Raw genomic sequence first — 14,350 nt, forward strand, 5'->3', positions numbered from 1 at the left:
GGATATTATAGCTGGTGGTGGTAAAGGGAAGTGGATGTAGGGATATTATAGCTGGTGGTGGTAGGGAAGTGGATGTAGGGATATTATAGCTGGTGGTGGTAGGGAAGTGGATGGTTGTTAACTGCTGCAGAAAAACAGCAAGTGAGAGAACATGGGTAAGTTAACATATAAATACATCCCAAGATTTACACCCGATTGGTTAAGAGAGAGGGAAGTGATGAATGCAAGAGTGAGCCGATAGGTTGAACAGCAAGCGTGAGGAATGTGCATTATTGTGCCGTGCTTATAGGCTATAAGGTCAATAGGTGAATGACATTCCACACGTGGCTAATAGGAAAGAGGAGGAGAAACAAGACGCTATGATGATATGTTTGTATTCATTCCCACTATGCTCGTAGAATAGGAAACAGAGTGAATTATGTTATACTTACTGAATGAAGTTAAAGGAGCATTCGAACCAGCCTTCCTGATTGAACTTTCCTAAACTCTATTTCAATCTAGTACATGTTTAACTGAGTGAACAAGAAAGACAGAGGGAAGATCCTCGGAGCCAGACGTAAAGGTAGGTGGCCCTACGCAGGACCGCTAGCATCGAAACCCACCCCAAAATAATAAGTTACTTAGCAGGGAGAAGGGACGCAACGAAGCAACAATTAGATCTAAAGATTAAAAACAATGACTAACTACATGTAAAATAGAGGCATGAAAGAAATATAAACAAAAGTGAGATTATACGGTAATGGAAAGTATTATATGTCATTTTCATTAAAGCACGGCGGGCTGAACGCCATGTGTTTAGATGAAATGCTACATACGCGTGTATGTGGAACTGCTGTAATGCCATTTGTATGATATAATGAGACATTTGCTTTGCGTCGAACTAAGTCGTACAAAGCGATAGGGACACACGCCGAAAGAGTGTCTGACCGAATGCCGGCCTGCTGAGTGCCTTGCATGTTACACCGATGATGGAAGTGTAATAATGAATGACTACATGAATGAGTTTAAATGGATACTGGCCAACTAAAGTAGCTATGATAAAAGGACTATTGCTGAGAGGATGGCCAATAGATTGGGCCTAACATATAAAGTGTAGGCAGAGCATGACCAGAGGATGGCAAATAGATTGGGCCTAACATATAAAGTGTAGGCAGAGCATGACCAGAGGATGGCAAATAGATTGGGCCTAACATATAAAGTAGGCAGAGCATGACCAGCGACCTTGTTGCTGGAGGGTGAAGGTTGAATTATACCCTAGTGTAGCTGCAACTCCAGTTCTGAACGAGTGACCAGTGTAGCGTTGAGGTAAAATATAAACACCTTTATATCACTTGAGAAAAGAGAGAAGTGAAACAGATGTGGGTTGTAGAGACGAAAGGAGAACGACGAGGAGCAGAGCGGGGTCAAGCGGGAATATATATTAGCATAAAGCATGAGAATGGATTCAGTGTAAGTGCTAGCTATTATGATAGTACCCCAGGAACCTGATTTAAAACACTTGAAAGTGATTAAGGTGAACAGACCAGAAAAAACTAAATCACATGAAGGAATAAAAGTGACAGGATTTGCGAACTTGCCATTAGAAGGAAACCAATGGAAAACCAGTAAAAAAAGACTTGCGAAACGTCAATGCGGAGGGAAACCACATGAGGGCTACGACCATATGCTGTAGAATAGGAAGTAGCAGGTAGCTTAGTATTGAGAATAAACGTGTTGTGTTGCGATGGAGAAGAGTCGTGCTGACTGAATATGAATGGGCAAAGATGGCACGAGACAAAGCAACGAGACAAAGCAGCGAGACAAAGCAATGAGACAAAGTAACGAGAAGTAATAGTTGCCTGGGATAGTGTTTTCGCCTAGTGTGCGACATGCCATTGATATTGCTGAGATGAGGCCCTCTATAGAGTTACCATTTACCCGTAATGTAAAGGGCAACAAACTGCAGACATGTTGAGTCTGAAAATCTTCCCAAAAGTACACAGATAGAAAGCAGACGTAGTAAAAATCTGTACTCAGAGGGCCAACTGTCTATTACACATAATGAGATCTTAAATAAAGGTTCAATTAAAGCCTCTTGAGATTATCAGGAACTGTTGTAACATGAAAAGGCACTTGAGTAAAAGTGTAAAGGAAAAACTTGAGCGTTAACCAAGGACGTGCAGGTGCTAGATGAACCTTGTACACTAGCAGTAAAGAAACCAACATGGTGGAACCCACTGCTGGGCAGCCTTCATATGAAAACTGAAGGTGGTGACTATGGGACCAACCGTTGTTAGTTGGGTAAGGATGTTAGCTTGCATAGAGAAGCATTTCCCCAGAATCAGTTCAGGTAAGATGTAACCCGGTTCTTAGAAACTGAAGCTCCACCTGTAACAATGAACCCAATTATTAGAATGAAGACAAAATACATGAAATGAGCATGAATAGGCCTACAGGAAGCACAACTGAAGCTGAAAGACACAGTTCTTAATTGATAGACGAATGTCGATGGCCACTCAGTTTGCTGCTGGGAGCCTGGAGAACATAACCCTTATTCGAGATGGAACTGATTGCAAGGACTGACTCAACATATCAAGGCATTGCAGAAGACATTTTGTTAATGATGAGATGAAATACAAAACGACATGTAAATGCCTACAGTGATGAGAGTTAAAAAGGCAGTAGTCGGTCTACTGAGCTCATAAAGTACGGGATGAAATATATATTTGTTTTAATTAGTCACTAGAGAATCAATTAATGAAATAACTTGTGATATTGCAAAGAACCACTTGTGAAATAGGCTACAATTATGCATTTCATCCAACTTAATGTCAAATATGAACGACTATGCTGACAGACTTTAGGAACCGTGTTGTCTCTGATTAATATAAGATACAAATACGTGATGGCTGGCGATGGAGTGTCGCCGTGGCCGTTCAACAAGCTGCTCCTGGGTTCACTTTAGTTCCAGTCCACTCCTATATAACCATATAGCTGTGAACAGAGCAATGGGCCTGTTGTTTTATTTAACCTTTATGATGGTGTTCTTCGGCTTGCAAGCCTCCCCTTTTTTCCTCCAAACATAACGATGGTCATTATGGCCAAACAGTTATATTTTTGTTTCATCAGACAAGGGGACATTTCTCCAAAAAGTACGATCTTTGCCCCCATGTGCAGTTGCAAACCATAGTCTGGCTTTTTTTAATGGCGGTTTTGGAGCAGTGGCTTCTTCCTTGCTGAGCGGCCTTTCAGGTTATATCGATATAGGACTCGATACAGGATCGAGGGAAAGATGAACGGTGCAAAGTACAGACAGATCCTTGATGAAAACCTGCTCCAGAGTGCTCAGGACATCAGACTGGGGTGAAGGTTCACCTTCCAACAGGACAGTGACCCTAAGCACACAGCCAAGACAATGCAGGAGTGGCTTCGTGACAAGTCTCTGAATGTCCTTGAGTGGCCAAACCAGAGCCCGGACTTGAACCCAATCGAACATCTCTAGAGAGACCTGAAAATAGCTGTGCAGCGACGCTCCCCATCCAACCTGACAGAACTTGAGAGGATCTGCTGAGAAGAAATGGGAGAAACTTCCCAAATACAGGTGTGCCAAGCTTGTAGCGTCATACCCAAGGAGACTCGAGGCTGTAGTCCCTGCCAAAAGGCACTTCAACAAAGTACTGAGGAAATGGTCTGAATACTTTCTGAATGCACTGTATGACAATACTATTAGATTGTATTGATTTGGCACGTTAGCCGCTACAATGAAGGCTATATTGCATTGCGTGCAGAACTTAAGAATGAAGTGACAATGAGTAACGATAACTATCGCCAGATAAATATAGGCTAATCATGATTATAGGGCAGTGGCGGTCATGACATTTTGTCAGCTGGCTATTGTCAAGCAAATGACTGCCCATCTCACGATAATTGACCACTAATATATATATATTTTTAAATGTTATCTCCAGGCTTTCATGTCTGGCATCTCCAGGTCCATACAAGCCGCTGATGTACGCCTTTGGAACATCGACATCTACTAAATATACACTGAGTGGACAAAACATTATGAACACCTGCTCTTTCCATGACATAGACTGACCAGGTGAATCCAGGTGAAAGCTATGATCCTTTATTGATGTCACCTGTTAAATCCACTTCATTCAGTGTAGATGAAGGGGAGGAGACAGGTTAACGAAGGATTTTTAAGCCTCGAGACAATTGAGACATGGATTGTGTATGTGTGCCATTTCAGAGGTTGAATGGGCAAGACAAAATATTTAAGTGCCTTTGAACAGGGTATGGTAGTAGGTGCCAGGAGCACCAGTTTGTATCAAGAACTGCAACGCTGCAGGCTTTCTCACACATCAGTTTCCTGTGTGTATCAAGAATGGTTCAAAGGACATCCAGCCAATTTGACAACTGTGGGAAGCATTGGAGTCAACATGGGCAAGCATCCCTGTGGAACGCTTTTGACACCATGTGGAGTCTATGCCCTGATGAATTGAGGCTGTTCTGAGGGCCAAGGGAGGGGGGGGGCTGCAACTCAATATTAGGAAGTTCTTCTTAATGTTTTGTAAACTCAGTGTACACCACCACAACAAATCCATTATTTATTTTAGGCAGGTCTAAAGGAACATTATGATACGAAGAAAACGTATTTCAAAAGAACCGAATATGAGTCAGCCTATTGTATGTGATCTGGCCATGCGCCTTGCCATTGGCTGTAGGCTAGTTCATTTAGCAGACAAGATAAGCTTGCCTGTCTATTATTCTATACACATTATAGTATAGAAAAATATAATTGAACTTTCTCATTCCTGGAGCGAGTGGTTACATGAAGAGGCTATGTTGAACGTAAAAAGTGATACTTTTTTAAATGCGAATGGAGGTTGCTTTCCTGCAGTTCCGTTTTTTAAATCATGCTGGGTAGGCGACTCCGGTTTTATAGTGGCGCAGCTGACAAATAAATATAGTCACAGCTGGGATCCTCCTCTTTTTACTGACAACCCAAAAAAACTCTGCTTTCACACGAGATTGCGTATAGAAATGTCTGGGCTTATAAGAACACATTTCACTTCACGATTTAACTATTGTTTGAGGAGCAGGCAGCCTCTCACTGTGTGACAGGTGATATTCTGCCGAATTCAGCTCCATGTTCCTGCAGCTACCCAGTGCTTCATTTTAAGTGAAATCTGTTCAGGAACATGATTAGTAACATGTTTTCACAACAACAAAAACATATTTAATTCAACTGTTGACAGCCCCTATCCCTGCGCGCTCGAGAAAGGAATGAATGAGAGATAGGAGGAGATGGAAACATATGGTGATGAGATATTATGTAGCTTAAGCTAATGTATCAGCCTATTTTATTGAACCTTTATTTAACTAGGCAAGTTAGTTAAGAACAAATTCTTATTTTCAATGAGGGTCGAGGAGCTGCTTTGTTCAAGGGGCAGAACGACAGATTTTTACCTTGTCGGCTCTGTGATTTGATCTTGCAACCTTTCGGTTACTAGTCCAACGCTCTAACCGCTAGGCTACCTGCCGCCCCCAATGAACCGATAGCATCGCCTAGGCCTGTCGGTTCTCTCCCAGACTCATGGATAGAACGTTTGCGGTGTAGCATAAGGTAACCAATCCATCCAGTATGCATAATAATACAGTCCACAATCAAAGGGGATTACTAGAATTTGTGTAGGCTAGACCAATTATGTACCAACGACATCTTAAATATATATTTTTTTTTTTCTTCTTCTGCCGTACGTAATATGCAGTAGGTTATTAGGCTCTGTATTGTATAATGGCACAATCATTATTTAAATTAAGTTACATTTTTGGGGGGGCTTGGCATCACATACACACATTACATACATACATACATGCATACATATATACATACATACATACACACATTACATACATTACATACATACATAACATTACATACATACATACATACATACATACATACATACATACATACATACATTACATTACATACATACATATATACATATATACATACATACATATATACATACATTACATTACATTACATACATACATATATACATACATTACATTACATTACATTACATTACATACATACATTACATTACATACATATATACATATATACATACATACATACATACATACATATATACATATATACATACATACATACATACATATATACATACATACATACATATATACATACATACATACATTACATTACATTACATTACATACATACATACATACATACATACATACATACATACATATATACATATATACATACATACATATATATACATACATACATATATACATACATACATACATATATACATACATATATACATACATATATAGGCCTATGAATATGGGTGTTCTATATGCAACATTGGTCTGTGATCGTAACTGAATAACCGTGTAACTGAATAACCGTGTAACTGAATAACCGTGTAACTGAATAACCGTGTAACTGAATAACCGTGTAACTGAATAACCGNGTAACTGAATAACCGTGTAACTGAATAACCGTGTAACTGAATAACCGTGTAACTGAATAACCGTGTAACTGAATAACCGTGTAACTGAATAACCGTGTAACTGACGGTTAAGGATGAAGACGGCATGAAAATCAAATAACCCTCCAAACCGTTTAAAATAGGCCTACATTCATTTTAGGATTTTATCAAATGTTTACTAACTTTATGTAGATAGAATTTTTTAGCGGGAGTGTTTACTAATGATTATAATCAATTTATTTGGCTAACTCAATTTATTTGGCTAACTCAATTTATTTGGCTAACTCTGTCTATTACACTGTGAATATCTCCTCCTCTTTCCAACTGTCCTTTAATGCTCCAGCAGCTAATCTGTTAGCTGTACGGCTAATCTGCTAGCTGTACAGTTAATCTGCTAGCTGTACAGTTAATCTGCTAGCTGTACAATTAATCTGCTAGCTGTACAGCTAATCTGCTAACTGTACAGCTAATCTGCTAGCTGTACAGCTAATCTGCTAGCTGTAAAACAACAGCTTGATGTGTGGACTTTCTTCTATACAGTGTATGTTTTCATTGCTTGCTAGTAAATAAATTAATTTAAATCGGTCTTCCTTTAAAAAAAAAGGTTGGATGTGTCTGACTATTCGTTAATTATTAAACGGCAGTCGACAAGGTTGTTCTGGCTCTGAGGCCTACAATGCGCTAATGTTGTGTCAAATGGACAATGTCCCAACCCTCTACAACCTGGCATGGTATAATTTGCCCTCGCCCTTGGTGAGACAATTTTTTAAAATAAATGCTGACCTCCTATGCCTGCAAAGTGGAATAGTAGCCGAGGCTATACAGTGTTGGCCCACAATGTACTTTTATGAATGCCACTGTGGTAGCCTACCGTTTGTAAAACAAGCAATTTACTGTTCATCCCTGTCATTTACTTACATCCATTTTTGTCAATGCATGCATAAACTACAGTCATTTACCATTCTCATTCTCAGAGTGAAAATGTTTGCAGAGTTCACAACATGCTACACTTTCGAGAAACAAGTTTTGGTTTATTTCATACCATCATTTACACGACCCATGTGAGCAATGAGAATGTGTCTGGTTTCTCTGTCCTGTTAATGTTGACTGAGCACGCATAGAAGTACCTGGCCTGCTTCTCGCAAATGTCAAATGTAGGAAAGTGCCCATTTGGGGATGTCTGATTTCTGATTGTCTCACCACCACTAATACGGTGTGCTTCTCAGTCATTTTTTCTTCACCTCACACCGTAAGTCAACGATATAGATTATTTTTATTTTTTATTTTTTTTACATCCATTCAAAATGCCAATTTCATCTTCATACTATACCATAGTTGTCCCCTCCATACTTTCCTTGTCAATTAATACTATTTTAGACTATTTTCAGAAAAGTCTAAGGTAAGGCTAGGTTTTTTTATAAGTTTTAAGGAAAGGAGAAATATTTGCTTGTGTCTGACATACGCTGGTGACTTTGATTGACAGGTGCTTTTATGGGCGTGTGCATGAGTGAGTTCGCTGATTCTCTATAGGCCTGTATGTCCATTCAGAAAATATCTGAAAGTAGCTTGTCTGGACTCCATCTCTTTAATAAGAATCAAACACTCCTGTCGTGATTTAATCTTGTAAAAGGCCTATTTTTAGTAGCTTCGGCTAAATTATTTATCTCATTACGGCGTCCTGTCTTTGAAGAACACATGCAAATGCCATCGAATGACTGCAGCAGCAGGGTTTGTGATGTTATGAGAATATTTGGGGAAAGTAGGAGAAAACCCAACGGACTTTGTTAGAATGATTTTTTGTAATAAGATCTGTATTAATAGGTTCTGACTCCTAAACTTTCAATATAATGAATTATCAGGTGTCCTATTGAAATATTGAGTGCCATAGTCTGGTTATCTGTCTCCCGACCCCTCCTGTCGCAGCCTCCAGTATTTATGCTGCAATAGTATGCTCCCTCTAATTCTCTCTCCTCTCCCAGAGGCCCTGGGCCCTGGGACCATGCCTCAGGACTACCTGACCTAATGACTCCTTGCTGTCCCCAGTCCAGCTGGTCGTGCTGCTGCTCTAGTTTCAACTTTTCTGCTTGCGGCTATGGAACCCTGACCTGTTCACTGTGCTACCTTGGCCCAGACGTGCTGTTTTCGACTCTCTACCGCACCTGCCGTCTCTAACTCTGAATGCTCGGCTATGAAAAGCCACCTGACATTTACTCCTTTATTTTACCGTTATTTTATCAGGTAAGTTGACTGAGAACACATTCTCATTTACAGCAACGACCGGGGGAATAGTTACAGGGGAGAGATGAATGAGCCAATTATAAGCTGGGGATGATTAGGTGACCGTGATGGTATGAAGGACAGCTTGCTTGGGAATGTAGCCAGGACACCGGAGTTAACACCCCTACTCTTACGATAAGTGCCATGGGATCTTTAATGACCTCAGAGAGTCAGGACACCCATTTAACTTCCCATCCGAAAGACAGCACCCTACACAGGGCAATGTCCCCAATCAATGCCCTGGGATATATATATATTTTTTTAGACCAGAGGAAAGAGTGCCTCCTGCTGGCCCTCCAACACCACTTCCAGCAGCATGTGGTCTCCCATCCAGGGACTGACCAGGACCAACCCTGCTTAGCTTCAGAAGCTGCCAGCAGTGGTATGCTGCTGACTCCTGAGGTGCTGACCTGTTGCACCCTCTACAACCACTGTGACCTGTTGCACCCTCTACAACCACTGTGACCTGTTGCACCCTCTACCCGTGCTGTTGCACCCTCTACAACCACTGTGACCTTGTTGCACCTCTACAACCACTTGTGACCTGTTGCACCCTCTACAACCACTGTGATTTATTTTATCTGACCCTGCTGATCATCTATGAACATTTGAACATCTTGGCATGTTCTTTATAATCTCCACCCGGAACAGCCAGAAGAGGACTGGCACCCTCTCAGAGCTGGTTCTCTCTAGGTTTCTTCCTAGGTTGCGCCTTTCTAGGGAGTTTTCCTAGCAACCGTGCTTCTACCTGCATTGTGTGCTTTTTGTGTGTTAGGCTGGGTTTCTGTACAGCACTTTGTGACATCAGCTGATGTAAAAGGCTTTATAAATACATTTGATTGATTGATTGATCTGTAGGAGGAATGTATACGGTGGAGGCAATTAAGCTTGGAATGTGGAGTAAAGTAAGGGCAATACATGTGGCAGGCACTGATAGGGTGGAGATATGTGGTTTAGTGAGGAAGGGGGCGAGGTCAGGTCAATTAAGGGAAATGCTACACAAATGCTACACAATACCAAGAAACTCTCTGAAGAAGAGGATATGCTGTAGCCTGGGATCAGATGTTTTAAAGACGGCTGGATAGCCGCCTGCACCGGGTCGTTGGTCACGGCAGTAGCCAGAGGGCCCGGGTGAGGCGGTGCAGCACAGAAATAGGGAGCAGAGGGGCGGGTGGAGGCAGCTGCAGCAGCAGATAAGGAGCAGAGAGCCCGGGTGGAGGCGGCTGCAGCAGCAGCATAAGGAGCAGAGAGACCCGGGTGAGGCGGCTGCAGCAGCAGCATAAAGGAGCAGAGAGACCGGGTGGAGGCGGCGCAGCAGCAGAATAAGGAGCAGAGAGACCGGGGTGGAGGCGGCTGTCAGCAGCAGAATAAGGAGCAGAGAGACCCGGGTGAGGCGGCTGCAGCAGCAGAATAAGGAGCAGAGAGACCCGGGTGGAGGCGGCTGCAGCAGCAGCATAGGGAGCAGAGGGCCGGGTGGAGGCGGCTGCAGCAGCAGCATAAGGACAGAGAGACGGGTGGAGGCGGCTGCAGCAGCAGAATAGGGAGCAGAGGGCCCGGGTGGAGGTGGCTGCAGAAGCAGCATAAGCAGAGTGGCCCGGGTGGAGGGGCTGCAGCAGCAGCATAGGAGCAGAGAGACCCGGTGGAGGCGGCTGCGCAGCAGAATAGGGAGCAGGAGGGCCCGGGTGGAGGCGGCTGCAGCAGCAGCATAAGGAGCAGAGAGACCGGGTGAGGCGGCTGAGCAGCGCATAAGGAGCAAGAGAGCCGGGTGGAGCGGCTGCAGCAAGCATAAGGAGCAGAGAGACCGGGTGGAGGCGTGCAGCAGCAGCATAGGAGCAGAGAGACCGGGTGGAGGCGGCTGGCAGCAGCATAAGGAGCAGGAGCCCGGGTGGAGGCGGTGCAGAAGCAGCATAAGGAGCAGAGAGACCCGGGTGGAGGCGGCTGCAGCGAGCAGCATAAGGAGCAGAGAGACCGGGTGAGGCGGGCTGCAGCAGCAAATAAGGAAGCAGAGAGGCCGCGGTGGAGGCGGCTCGCCGCAGCAGCATAAGGAAGCAGAGAGACCCGGGTGAAGGCGGCTGCAGGCGAAGATAGGGAGCAGGGGCGGTGGAGGCGGCTGCAGCAGCAGAAAGGGAGAAGAGAGGGGCCGGGTGGAGGCGGCTGCAGCAAGTCAGAAATAGGGAGCAGAGGGGCCCGGGTGGAGGTGGCTGCAGCAGCAGAATAGGGAGCAGAGGGGCCCGGGTGGAGGCGGCTGCAGCAGCAGAATAAGGAGCAGAGAGACCCGGATGGAGGCGGCTGCAGCAGCAGCATAAGGAGCAGAGAAACCCGGGTGGAGGCAGCTGCAGCAGCAGCATAAGGAGCAGAGAGACCCGGGTGGAGGCGGCTGCAGCAGCAGCATAAGGAGCAGAGAGACTCGGATGGAGGCGGCTGCAGCAGCAGCATAAGGAGCAGAGAGACCCGGGTGGAGGCAGCTGCAGCAGCATAAGGAGCAGAGAGACCCGGGTGGAGGCAGCTGCAGCAGCATAAGGAGCAGAGAGACCTGGGTGGAGGCGGCTGCAGCAGCAGAATGGGGAGCAGAGGAAGAAGGACCACTGCCTCGCGTCTTAGAATTTTGGTTTTTGTTTGGCATAAATTTTAAAGTGAACAAATCGGAGTCAAAGCATAATTCTGTTACCGTGGAATTTCCTGTATGACAATTACCGTAAGAGTTATCAGCACTAACAGATCTGGGATCAGGCTACTGTTCCTCTGTAGTGCCACTTCATCTCTGTCACATTAAAGACCCTCTGCTACAGATCTGATCTAGGACCAGCCTAGAGGAACAGACATTACCCTGTGCTCCTGGATGAGGATGTCCCTGGCGATGTTAAAGATAAGGGTGTGGAGGTGTCTGGAGTAGAAGGCCAGAGTGTAGTCATAGTCAAACCCATAGATCTCGATGTCACCCAGACTCATCTCGTTGTTGGCAAAGATGGTGTCGGGGTTCACACTGTTCTTAGATATCACAGGGATCAGGGCTAAATGAGAAGGAAAGAGAGGGTGGAGAAGAAGAACAATACATGCATGTTTACATTTCTTCCTCAAGCTTTCTTGATGTGTTGTGCCAATGTTGGGAAAAACCCTATTGCCCCTCTGCAAATTATTACAGGCCTCTGTCATGCTTTTGCTGATTAGTGACATGAATTATGATGTATCCGTGACCTTTGAATTAACTTGTCAACACGTTTCATATAGGTTTCTAGCTAAAGGGGATATGAAAACATCAATGCACCCTGAAAGTCTGCATATTTATTTATTTGTTATATATTTTTTATTTTAGGTCTCCATATAAGGCGTATGTGTATTGTGTAGGATAACTGCCAGTAGGGGGACACCTGGACCCTTGCTTTGATATGTTACACACGATTGGTCCATTTCCAGAGACAACAAGATGGAGAGTAGGTTATCACTGTGCAAAAACAACATGCCAGTGTCACCGTCTATGTCGATTCAGTCAGTGTCAACAACAGCTTCACAGTGTGACACAGAGAGTCCTGGTCACTCACCATCAGGTGACATGTCCAGTGTCTCCCAACTGGAATTGGTACAACAATAAGTACATGTTAAAATAACTAAAATAACTGGTACAATAACAGTGCCCCTCCTCACCCCCTCTTTACACCACTGCTACTCTCGGTTGTCATCTATACATAATAACTCTACCTACATGTACATACTACCTCAATTAATTAACCGGTGGCCCCGCACATTGACTCTGTATAGTACACCCCTGTATATAGTCTCGCTATTGTTATTTCACTGCTGCTCTTTAATTACTTGTTACTTTTATCTCTTATTATTTTGTGGATTTTTTTTAAACTGCATTGTTGGTTAGGGGCTCGTAAGTAAGCATTTCACTGTAATGTCTACTACACCTGTTGTATTCGGCGCATGTGACTAATACAATTTGAAGTACTTACTACAATAACTGATACAATAACAAGTACTTGTTATTAACATGCCACCGCTGGTACAGTGAGTAACAAGTTACACCTGGCTTCTTTCAAAGGAATACAAATAATTAGGGATTGGACATTATTGTTTAACATCCTCAACCATATGGATTCAACAGATGCATGTCCTACCTTCGGTCTGTTTTTTGGTTTCGTTGTAAATAGACCACAACCAGTTGGTCATGTCTTGGCCACTTGCAGAAGTGGTACACATAGTAGCTTCCTTCGCATAGTTTTTGGTACAGGCTTGTTCCGCCAACCCGACGAACCTACTGCGGGACACCGTACTGAAATGTCGCTCCCATAACCGAGCCTTCTTCCACGGCGTTCGGTTTCCGAAGTACCGTGGTAGGTCGTGTTGCGCGTGGAAGGCATTGTAGCAATTGAAAAACTTCTGCAGAGAATCCTTATTCTTTAACAGACTCGAAAATGACAGTGACAAGGGCCTCATCGTCATGGATATCGTTCCCTTCGGGTTGTCGGTAGCCTCTGTCTACGTCGTGGGATTTGGGTAAATGCATGCGGCTACAGCGCTGTTATGTATATACATACAGAAACAGAATCCGATAGTATTCTGCAAGCAGCACAAACGATGACGTCACTGGGGTATGGTAATGTGAACGTTCAAAATAAAAGCCCGCATTTCAAAACATTGCAAAGTGGATAACTAATTAAAAATATATAGCATTTTAATCAATGGCCACCTCTATTGTGACAGCAAGAAAATGCAATGAGTAATTTGTGTCACATTGGGCGCTATAGAGGGGGCAGAGTGAAAAGCCAGCAGCATAATATAGTTTGTTTTGGAAGGGGGCTGTGTTGCAAAGGCTGATGCTGGCTTTTCATTTCGCCCCCTCTATAGTACCCAATGCGACACAATGCCCCCTCCAAAAACTAACCATATTTGGTTAGTAGTGACCCTACTGATTATTTCCCACCCCACTTTAGCTGAGACAGTTTTCTCTCTACAAGCAAATAAGTATCTCCCATATACCGTATATCACGTTGGAATGGGTGGAGTAAGGAGTCCCCAGTACTCTGTATTAAACCTGTTGTCCAGCACAAGAGACCCATTTAAGTTTAGCAAGACTCGGTTGAGTAATTCCAATAACACATATTTGTATTTTATTAAAAGTGTATTTCTTTAAATATAGCCTACACAATAGCTTTCAACATACCAGTTTGGGTGTAAACTTTCAACAGAAACGCTAAATAATACAATATATTTTTGTTATCATTTATTTATTTTTTACTTTTATTTATAGAGGTTGGGTCACCATTGAGATCAGGGTCTCATTTGCAAGTGAACATGAACATACAATAAATCATATCAAAATATAGTCAGAGACTCCCAGACAACAGAACAATACAAAATGCAGTGATGTGTACGCAAATTGTCCCCAGTGATAAAAGACAATGCTGAATGATAGACTGAATAGAAAGGTGTTAAAGCAGAGGATGCCTCATGCATGTGGATTGTGTAAGGGATAATCAACTAGGGGCGTTCCATGGATAATAATTAACTATGTGGAAAGTGTGTTAGACGAAACGCTAGTGGAGTGGAACTCA

At 43.4% G+C, this 14,350-nt stretch overlaps 1 pseudogene; it reads right to left on the reverse strand.

Annotated features, from left to right (window-relative positions):
- Positions 1-13,333, reverse strand: part of LOC112070344 (5'-nucleotidase domain-containing protein 3-like) — a 53,361-nt pseudogene extending 40,028 nt beyond the window's left edge.
- Positions 13,334-14,350: the final 1,017 nt, after the last annotated feature.

The sequence above is a fragment of the Salvelinus sp. IW2-2015 genome, unplaced genomic scaffold (assembly GCF_002910315.2).
Source record: "Salvelinus sp. IW2-2015 unplaced genomic scaffold, ASM291031v2 Un_scaffold1298, whole genome shotgun sequence".
Classification (NCBI taxonomy): Eukaryota; Metazoa; Chordata; class Actinopteri; order Salmoniformes; family Salmonidae; genus Salvelinus; species Salvelinus sp. IW2-2015.